This window comes from Adiantum capillus-veneris, chromosome 14, assembly GCF_014529385.1.
Source record: "Adiantum capillus-veneris isolate H3 chromosome 14, ASM1452938v2, whole genome shotgun sequence".
Taxonomy (NCBI): Eukaryota; Viridiplantae; Streptophyta; class Polypodiopsida; order Polypodiales; family Pteridaceae; genus Adiantum; species Adiantum capillus-veneris.
Window position 1 is genome coordinate 66066811 of NC_140944.1, and position 7668 is coordinate 66074478.

Here is a 7668-nt window from a genome sequence, read left to right on the forward strand (position 1 = left end):
AGCACATGTTCTGCATACTCCAAGTGCAAGAGATGGTAAATTTATCCTAAAAAGGTTCAAGAACCACGTATATACATGTCTAATGCATATGTATGCTGCACAATCAAAACGCAGTAGATGCCAATTAAAAAGGAGGGTTCCAAAACTCGAATGCATGAGAGATATAATTTCCAGAGAGGAGATATGCCCATATGAAATGTGACTACTGTCACTGCCTAAAACACATGGAGAATATTTGGTATGTCCACACAAAATGCAGGTAAGTGCACACTTTCATAAGCAAGCTTGAAAGAAACATACACAGAAAAATTCAGAGCAAGTATAAGAGAAGAGCGACCAAACCTACTTTTGCTGGACGTGAGTGCTTGTGTAGAAAATTGGAAAAACTAGATCGATTCAGAGACCTGCCGCAAATCACTGCAAGTATCGTGTAGCTGATAGTGCCATTGCCTTTTCTGCAAGAGGAAATGCAGGAGTGTACATAGTCAGGTGTCCTTACTTGTAGTGATGACTTGTATTAACACTAGATCTTCACATAAATGGCCGTGGGTGTGAAGGCATACCCCTTCTGTTTCACCTTCTCCTGCTGCCTGTACTAACTACTACATTTAGCACAACCTTAATCTTGGCAGCTACTCCACTTGCCCCATCCAATACTCATCAGTCTAAATCTTTTCATCCTTGCAGTCCTCACCTCCAGCGACCTTGTTTGCCTTGCATCCCTACCCTGCATTCCCCCTATAGAAGCACCATGTGTGTGCGTGGCAGGACACTTAATACCATGCAGTCTTTAATGAACTCCAAGAGGTAGGATCGACGGTGGGCAGGAATCTCGAGGTGAACAGACGCTCAAGAAAAAGGTCAACAATGTTGACCAGGCCCCTCATACCCGGGTCACAAACCCACGACCTTGTTAGAGTTTGGCATCTCTCTAGGTTTGTCCAGTCAGTCCCGGTATCTCCCAAGGACAGGTGTTAGGGAGTGAGCGTGTTTTGTGGCTGTGCCCGGGAAGAGTGAGGTAGTTTTCTCATGTCGGGATATTTCTAGCCATGTGTAGCCTTGAGTTTAGGCTCTATCCATGGCCATTCACTCTTCTTCTGGCTGGGAGCATTTCTTCCCCAACCTTGTCCACCTTTCCAGAGTAAGTACTTGCTTTATTTACTTGCACAATGCTGTTACAATGATCCTAGACGCTGAGGTGCTGAAGTGCTGATGGGTACTTGGTAGAGATGTTGGGTACTGCGAGGCTAAGGCTGAATGTTGAAAACGCTAATGATTCCAAGGCTGACTTCTCCAACTTAGTAGCGATACAGGGCAGGGATCGTCATGCTGAAAAAGCTGATTTGCTGGCTGGATTGTGTTGATGCTTCATGCTAGAAAACGTTGGGTGATGCTAATGTTTCATGCTAAAAAACGCTAGTTGAAGAGGCTACAAACGCTGAGGTGCTGATGATGGCAAGGCTGGTGATGAGGTTACTGGGCTGAACTGAGGTGCTGCGGTACTGCAAACTTATGCTTCTTCTGCTTCTTGCCTTCGTCACCTATATACCTCTATCATGTTGGGTTGAGCAGTCACAAATTGAGCCCCACGTCCATGACAAATTAAGGCTTTAAAATGTCACCTATTAATATTATCCACTTAAGGGACTGTTTGTATGCCTACATGTTGAACTAGCTGTATTGTGCAAGAGAGGGTTTGCAACTATGACCTGCCTGAACATGCACGCCAGCTAGAGGCTCACAAAGTGCCAGGCTAGATCCCATTGTCACTGAAAACTCCAGAGCTGAAGCTGAAAACTCCCCCCTACATAGGAAATCCCCGTCCCGCTCAATCTTGGGAAAAGAGAATGAGTACCACCAGTACGAAATCTGAGACAACCTGGAGTAAAACTGCTTCCTCTGTAACTGAATAGCTAAACCTGAATCTCAAGGAACTGGGACCCAAAGAGAATCACACCATTGGTAAACTCGGAATGCTAAGAATAGGAAAACCTGAGAAGTCGTCACTTGAGGATCATGTTTGCCAAAGAAGCTGTTGGAGTCCAAAGACATAGCTACTTAAGCAAACTCCCTGAGATCGAGCCAAATGTCCGCCACTTCTCTGCATCTGCCAAGATCAACCTTGTAGGTACAATCCAATACAATTTGCCAAACTGCATACAGACTCGGACTATGTGCTCCCACTGTTATAACTTGCTTCCTTAAAATCTTCACCAAAAACTTTCTTTGTACTTGTGCTCAAGAGAACATACCCACAACTCAATTGTGCAGTGTGCAATCAATATTCAATACACAACATGACTCCAATACTCAAGGAGAGTAAAGGAGCCAACTCGAAGAACAAGCTCGTGAGAACAATAAGGCTGATTTGTAACATGCCAAAAAACTGGGCAAAAGACTGCAAGGGAAGCACCTGCTATACTAGCCAATCGTGGCCAAATCTTCACCCAAAAAGGGTTGCCCCAAGGTTGGAGCGCTCCAAAGGGATGTATGGAAGAAGCATCAAAATGTTGTTGACTGCGAGAGTAGGCACTAGATGTCCCCACCAATTGTCGATACTTCATGCAAACCTGTCATCCAAAGGATCTCAACAAATCTTTTGTCGATCATCAAGAAAACTTTCCATAGAAGGTTGCAAACCTATCCCAAAACTTGTGTAGACTAGCTCACAAGGATCATAAATTGTCCCACAACTGATACTGACAAGCTCGCAGGAGGGCAAAGAAGTGACCAAATCTATAAGGCCACACTAATACCGAGGAAGGAGAGAACATGGAGAAAGGAGAGGTCCAAACTCTATCAAAACCTCCTCGAATTGTTGCCATTGTGGCTACGGGTCTGGCACCACATGCTCCACCTCTAAACCTCATCCAAGGAAGTTGGATGATCAAACGAATTTTTATCAGGGTCACATATTTCATTAAGTGACCGGCCGCCCACTTAATAAGTGTGGTACAAACTCATCTGCTACATTATCCTACCCTCAGTTTGCTAGTGTGGAAGTTGCCTAAAAACCCATCAAAGTGGAGAGAGAGAATAAGAAGAAGAAGAAGAAGAAGAAGAGAGTTTTAACGTCGTACGAAACTATTCCAAGAGACCTTAAAGATCTAGCCGACAAGGAGAGTTGAACTCAAGACTTGTTATGAGAGAGAGAGAGAGAGAGAGAGAGATTCTCCGCAACCTATGAGGATTGCTATGGCAACTTCGGAGGCTTGCGATGCTACGAAAGCTAGGTGGTTTGTGGACCAGGCTACCAGCATTATATGTGAAGTTTGTTGCCTTGCAGGGAGTTTATGTAAGGGGGAAGATGGTAAAAATTTGGAGAGAATGCAGGATGAAACCAAGGTAATGATCGATGTTTTCTGCGGTGTCCCAACACTAAATGAGGCAGAGTCTTATATGTCGCACCTGAAATGTATTAGAAGAAGCTGGAGGCCTCAAAGGAGGCAAAGGATTTGCTTGAATGTGTTGCAAAACACTTTTCCAAAGAGCTAGCCGCTCACATTGCAACCCATCTTGCAGATTTGCAAAATCATCGGTCATTTTGGCAAAGGTCTTCCAAACCAAGACCCTTCCTTAAGCCTTGCATTATAAACGAAAGAAATTCTTCTAAGTTCAACTGTTAAGGTTGACAGCCATTTGTTGAAGAGTCCTTCGAGACCTTCCTCATAAGTAGATGATGCATTGATCACCTTTAATAACACAGGTAGTTTCAAACTGTCAGTTGCAGTTTCCTTCTTGAATGCCAAAGAAGGATTCAACAATGGTGCTGGAAGGAGCTTTGAGACCACTCTATGTGAGTAATCTTCCTGAGCATATCAGATCAGCCAAAATAAGGACAATTCTTGATAGTGTTATGAAGGAGAAGCTTGGGTCTCTTGGGGAGCTTGATTTTGGGTCTGAGTTGGTGGTCAAAGTGAAGTATAAACCAGAGAAGTGTTCTGCATTTGGTGAATTGGTGAATGATCGTCTTTTCAGGGCTTCACTGAGATTGTACGCAAAGGATAAAGCAATATTTCATGGCTTGAGTGTTGAAGAGGCCTTGTTCCATTTTCTAGGGCTGAAAGGCAATGCTCTTTTTCCAAAAGAGCTAGGTTTCTGTGCACACATCCTATGAAAAATCAGAATCGCTTTCATTGTCTGCTAGGCCTCTTTATTTGACTAAATTAATGAGGAATGCATTTGGTCCGACCATCAAGCAGGGGCAGCGCATAGCACAGGCATGAGCAAACGGGCACAGTGCGCAGAGAGAGAAAGAGAGAGGGAGAGAGAGACCCTTACTTGAGTCTCGTCGTCGTCCTCTTTGCGCACAGAGAGAGAGAGACCTATCTGCCGACGAGGAGAGTTGAACTCAAGACTTGTTTTTCAAGAGGGAATCAACTTGCAAACGGAGGCCCACCCTCCACACTATCTAGCACGGGCATGCTCAAATGGGATCGATGGTTGAGGTGATCTTGGCCGTCGGATGCGTGTTTGGTAAATTCGGAAAGAAAAGTACATTTGGGCAGGCTTGTAAATTCGGTCGATCCACACCCCATGGAACCCCCGACCTCCCCACCACGAATCATGTGCACTAACCACTACATCCTCATGCGTACGTTGAAATATAGGCGATTCGAGTATGTCATATTGTAAATGTGGGTCGATTAGTAAATTCGGACGATTTGGTAAATTCGAAGCAACCTCAGATCTGATGGTCTATAATTAACATGTATCGCTTTTTTCTCCTCCACCATTGATCTCATTTGACCATGCCCGTGTGATATAGTGATAAGGGGAAGCCTACCCCTGAAAAAATTGTGTGTATTCCAGTTACCCGCTCACGATGACATACAATCATGGCCACACGCAGAAGGCACAATTGCAAAGCACTAGTTTTTTAATAGTATGCCCTTTTGGCAGGGTAGAGAGAGAAGCAATGAAGCGACTTTGAGAGAGGGGAGTAAACTGCTGGAGACTAAAATTAAAATTATTTAAGCCCTTTGATCTAGAGAAGATGTCTCATCGTTGAGGTTCTCAATGCAGGAAAAACAAATACTTGTGAGGTAATCGGACCTCAAAGGGGACATTACATCCCACCTTGAGTAACTACGTGACAATGTGTGAATGTGAAGTTGAAGGGGTAAAATTGTCACGTGATGAATTACTCCCCAATGTGGAAGTCCCTTCTAAGCAATGTTTAAGCATGCTTTTCCCAATTTGAGCTCTCTCTCTCTCTCTCTCTCTCTCTCTCTCTCTCTCACACACACATACTCTCAACAAATTAGTTTCCAAGAAAAAAAATTAAAAACCAATATACATCAAAATAGGTCAAGTGCCTAAAGCTGACTAGCCTCGTCTACTACTTTAAGCAACTTGCCCTTGATATGTTGGTAGTCCCGTGGCATCCTTTCGCCAAGGACCTAAGTTGACTAGCCTCGTCTGCTACTTTAAGCAACTTGCCCTTGATATACAGGTAGTCTTGTGGCATCCTTTCGCCAAGGACCTATGCTAGCAACATTTGTACTTCTCACCTTACCACATTGAAACATCAAACTTTCTTACACTGCCCACACTCACTAACATTCACCTCTATTACAGTTCCCTTCATAATAACACCCAGAGATGTGTACATGGGACCATTTGGATTCTTCTTCACTCTTATTATCTCTAAGTTGAACGTGCACTTGAGCTTCGGATGAGTGACATGTGCTTTAGTGAACGAAAATCGTGACACCCTACGAAAACGTTCATACTTAGGTGGTTTTCTTGTGAAGCCTGGAGCCACATACGTAGCCTTTATAAGCATATGCTTCCATTGCTTCGTCTGGCAGCTAGAGCGTATCACATGGAACATCTCCTCTTCCACCATGGGGCGTACCTAATTTGGTAGTGGAACTTCCGATTTACCAACTTTCTCCTTTCTTTTTTTTGCTTAATTGTGTTGTTTAAACTTTTTCTTTAGTAGGGGTACTAGTTGATTTTTATTAGAAAAATTTGGGAATGGAAGAAATATTCTACGAGTAGGGATAAGCAAGGGAAACAAAATAATAGCACATGCGCAGTTGCCATATTAAAGTGCTTCATGTGCAACACATGAGAGCCTTGCTTTGTTTAGTGCACTCGGCCTACGAGATTTTTCAAGTTGCGACGTGCGGCATGTGCACAAAGGGAGATTTGCACGCAAGTGCTACAATCGACCCTTTCCAGCTAGTAGGCATGTCATCACCACCTATGTAGAGCTGCATGTAGACTCGTTTCTCCAGGTAGGAGGTTGCATGTAGCAGGGGATAGTCTACGCCTGAGAGAGCTACTTAAGGGGGGGGGGGGGGGGGGGGGGGGAGAGAGAGAGAGAGAGAGACCAAAAAGGTTTGGGGGGATCTACGTGACTGTTAAAAAAAAGATCGGAGGAGAATCTAGCAAAAATTTCCTATATCTAAGATTTTGATGTTGTGGACAATGGGAATGCACTTTTCATGCATGCATGTGAGGTGTACCCGTCTCTCTCTCTCTCTCTCTCTCTCTCTCTCTCTCTCTCTCTCTCTCTCTCTCTCTCTCTCTCTCTCTCTCTCTCTCTCTTCATCGCAAACAGCCCCAAAGATTGTCCCATGTAGACAGGGTGAGGAGATGTAATACATTCCTTGAAAAGGAAGGGATTCTCGTCATTCATTGAAAAGGAAGGAATTCTCGTCATCGAGTGGTGGAGTGGTGATGATCTTGCTTTGCTTGGTCTTCGTTCAGGTCGGTGGAGAATGTAGACCCAGGAGTGTATGCCTTGAGCAATAGCATGGTACCACTGCTTGTAAGCTTTACGCACTCAATGGTGGGTTATATGCTTGCCTGAGCATAGCCATTCCATAATCTGATGTGTAGGGGCCTTGATAACATGTCAATTGCTCTACCAATAACATGTCAGAGAGCACCATAAAGGCCTTTACAAGCATGCAAGATGCAAGAGAAGGCTCCAATTTGTAGGATGCAAGAGGTAGAAGGTTGTGTTAGGCTAAGCTAAGGGGGGTGTGGAAGGGGAGGTCCAGGTAGAGGAAGCCAAGGATGCAAGCGAAAGGGCACTACCTGCTCCTATACATTATCATCGGTCTTTCTTATGTTGGTCTTCTCACTTCGCATAGCAAGAGTTTTCTTCATCAAGACCTTTTCAGCATACCATTTCTTTGCAAACATCTTTCCTTTGATACCCAGTGCCTTTAACGCAAAAATAGATTGCTTGTGCATTTCCTTGGCATCTCTCTTTCGCTTTTGTTCGAAATAATCAGGGCAACTCGTGCTTCTTCCTACTCTAAGCCGACACCAATGTCCATCTCTTTTCTACCTCAGACTTTGCTATCCTGCTCCCGTGCCTGTGGGAGCTTGGTCGTGTAATGCCACTTTCACCAATGCTTTAATTGTTTTTGGTTTATTCCCAAATAGGATGAATAAACCCAGGTGCCATGAGAAGGAGTGTAGTAGGTGAAAGTAGGAGAGCCAATAGGTATTAAGCATTTAAGAAAAGCGAGTGACGAGGCCATGCCCTACTAGTGGCACACAACAACCATGCCAAATGGCAGGAAATAAATATATTTTTTTCGGTTGCAAATGTGTGCTTTCATTGGCAATTTCTCTCTCTCTCTCTCTCTCTCTCTCTCTCTCTCTCTCTCTCTCTCTCTCTCTCTCTCTCTCTCTCTCTCGTTG

At 44.2% G+C, this 7668-nt stretch overlaps 1 protein-coding gene and 1 pseudogene across 7 annotated transcripts in view; both read right to left on the bottom strand.

Moving 5' to 3' along the window:
- Positions 1 to 4400, bottom strand: part of EDA14 (embryo sac development arrest 14) — a 71062-nt gene extending 66662 nt beyond the window's left edge. The window contains exons 1-2 of one of the 7 annotated variants that reach the window (XM_086528684.1): positions 4282 to 4400; positions 347 to 455 (exon numbers count right to left, since the gene is read on the bottom strand). The gene's annotated coding sequence lies outside the window, so the exon portion shown is untranslated. Of the gene's footprint in view, positions 1 to 346; positions 456 to 563; positions 1961 to 2413; positions 3366 to 3408; positions 3522 to 4275 lie in introns of those variants that run through there. The other 6 variants (XM_086528686.1, XM_086528685.1, XM_086528687.1 and 3 more) reach the window with 6 other exon arrangements.
- A 1130-nt stretch (positions 4401 to 5530) lies between these two features.
- On the bottom strand, positions 5531 to 7248 carry LOC147442532 (uncharacterized; annotated as a pseudogene).
- Positions 7249 to 7668: the final 420 nt, after the last annotated feature.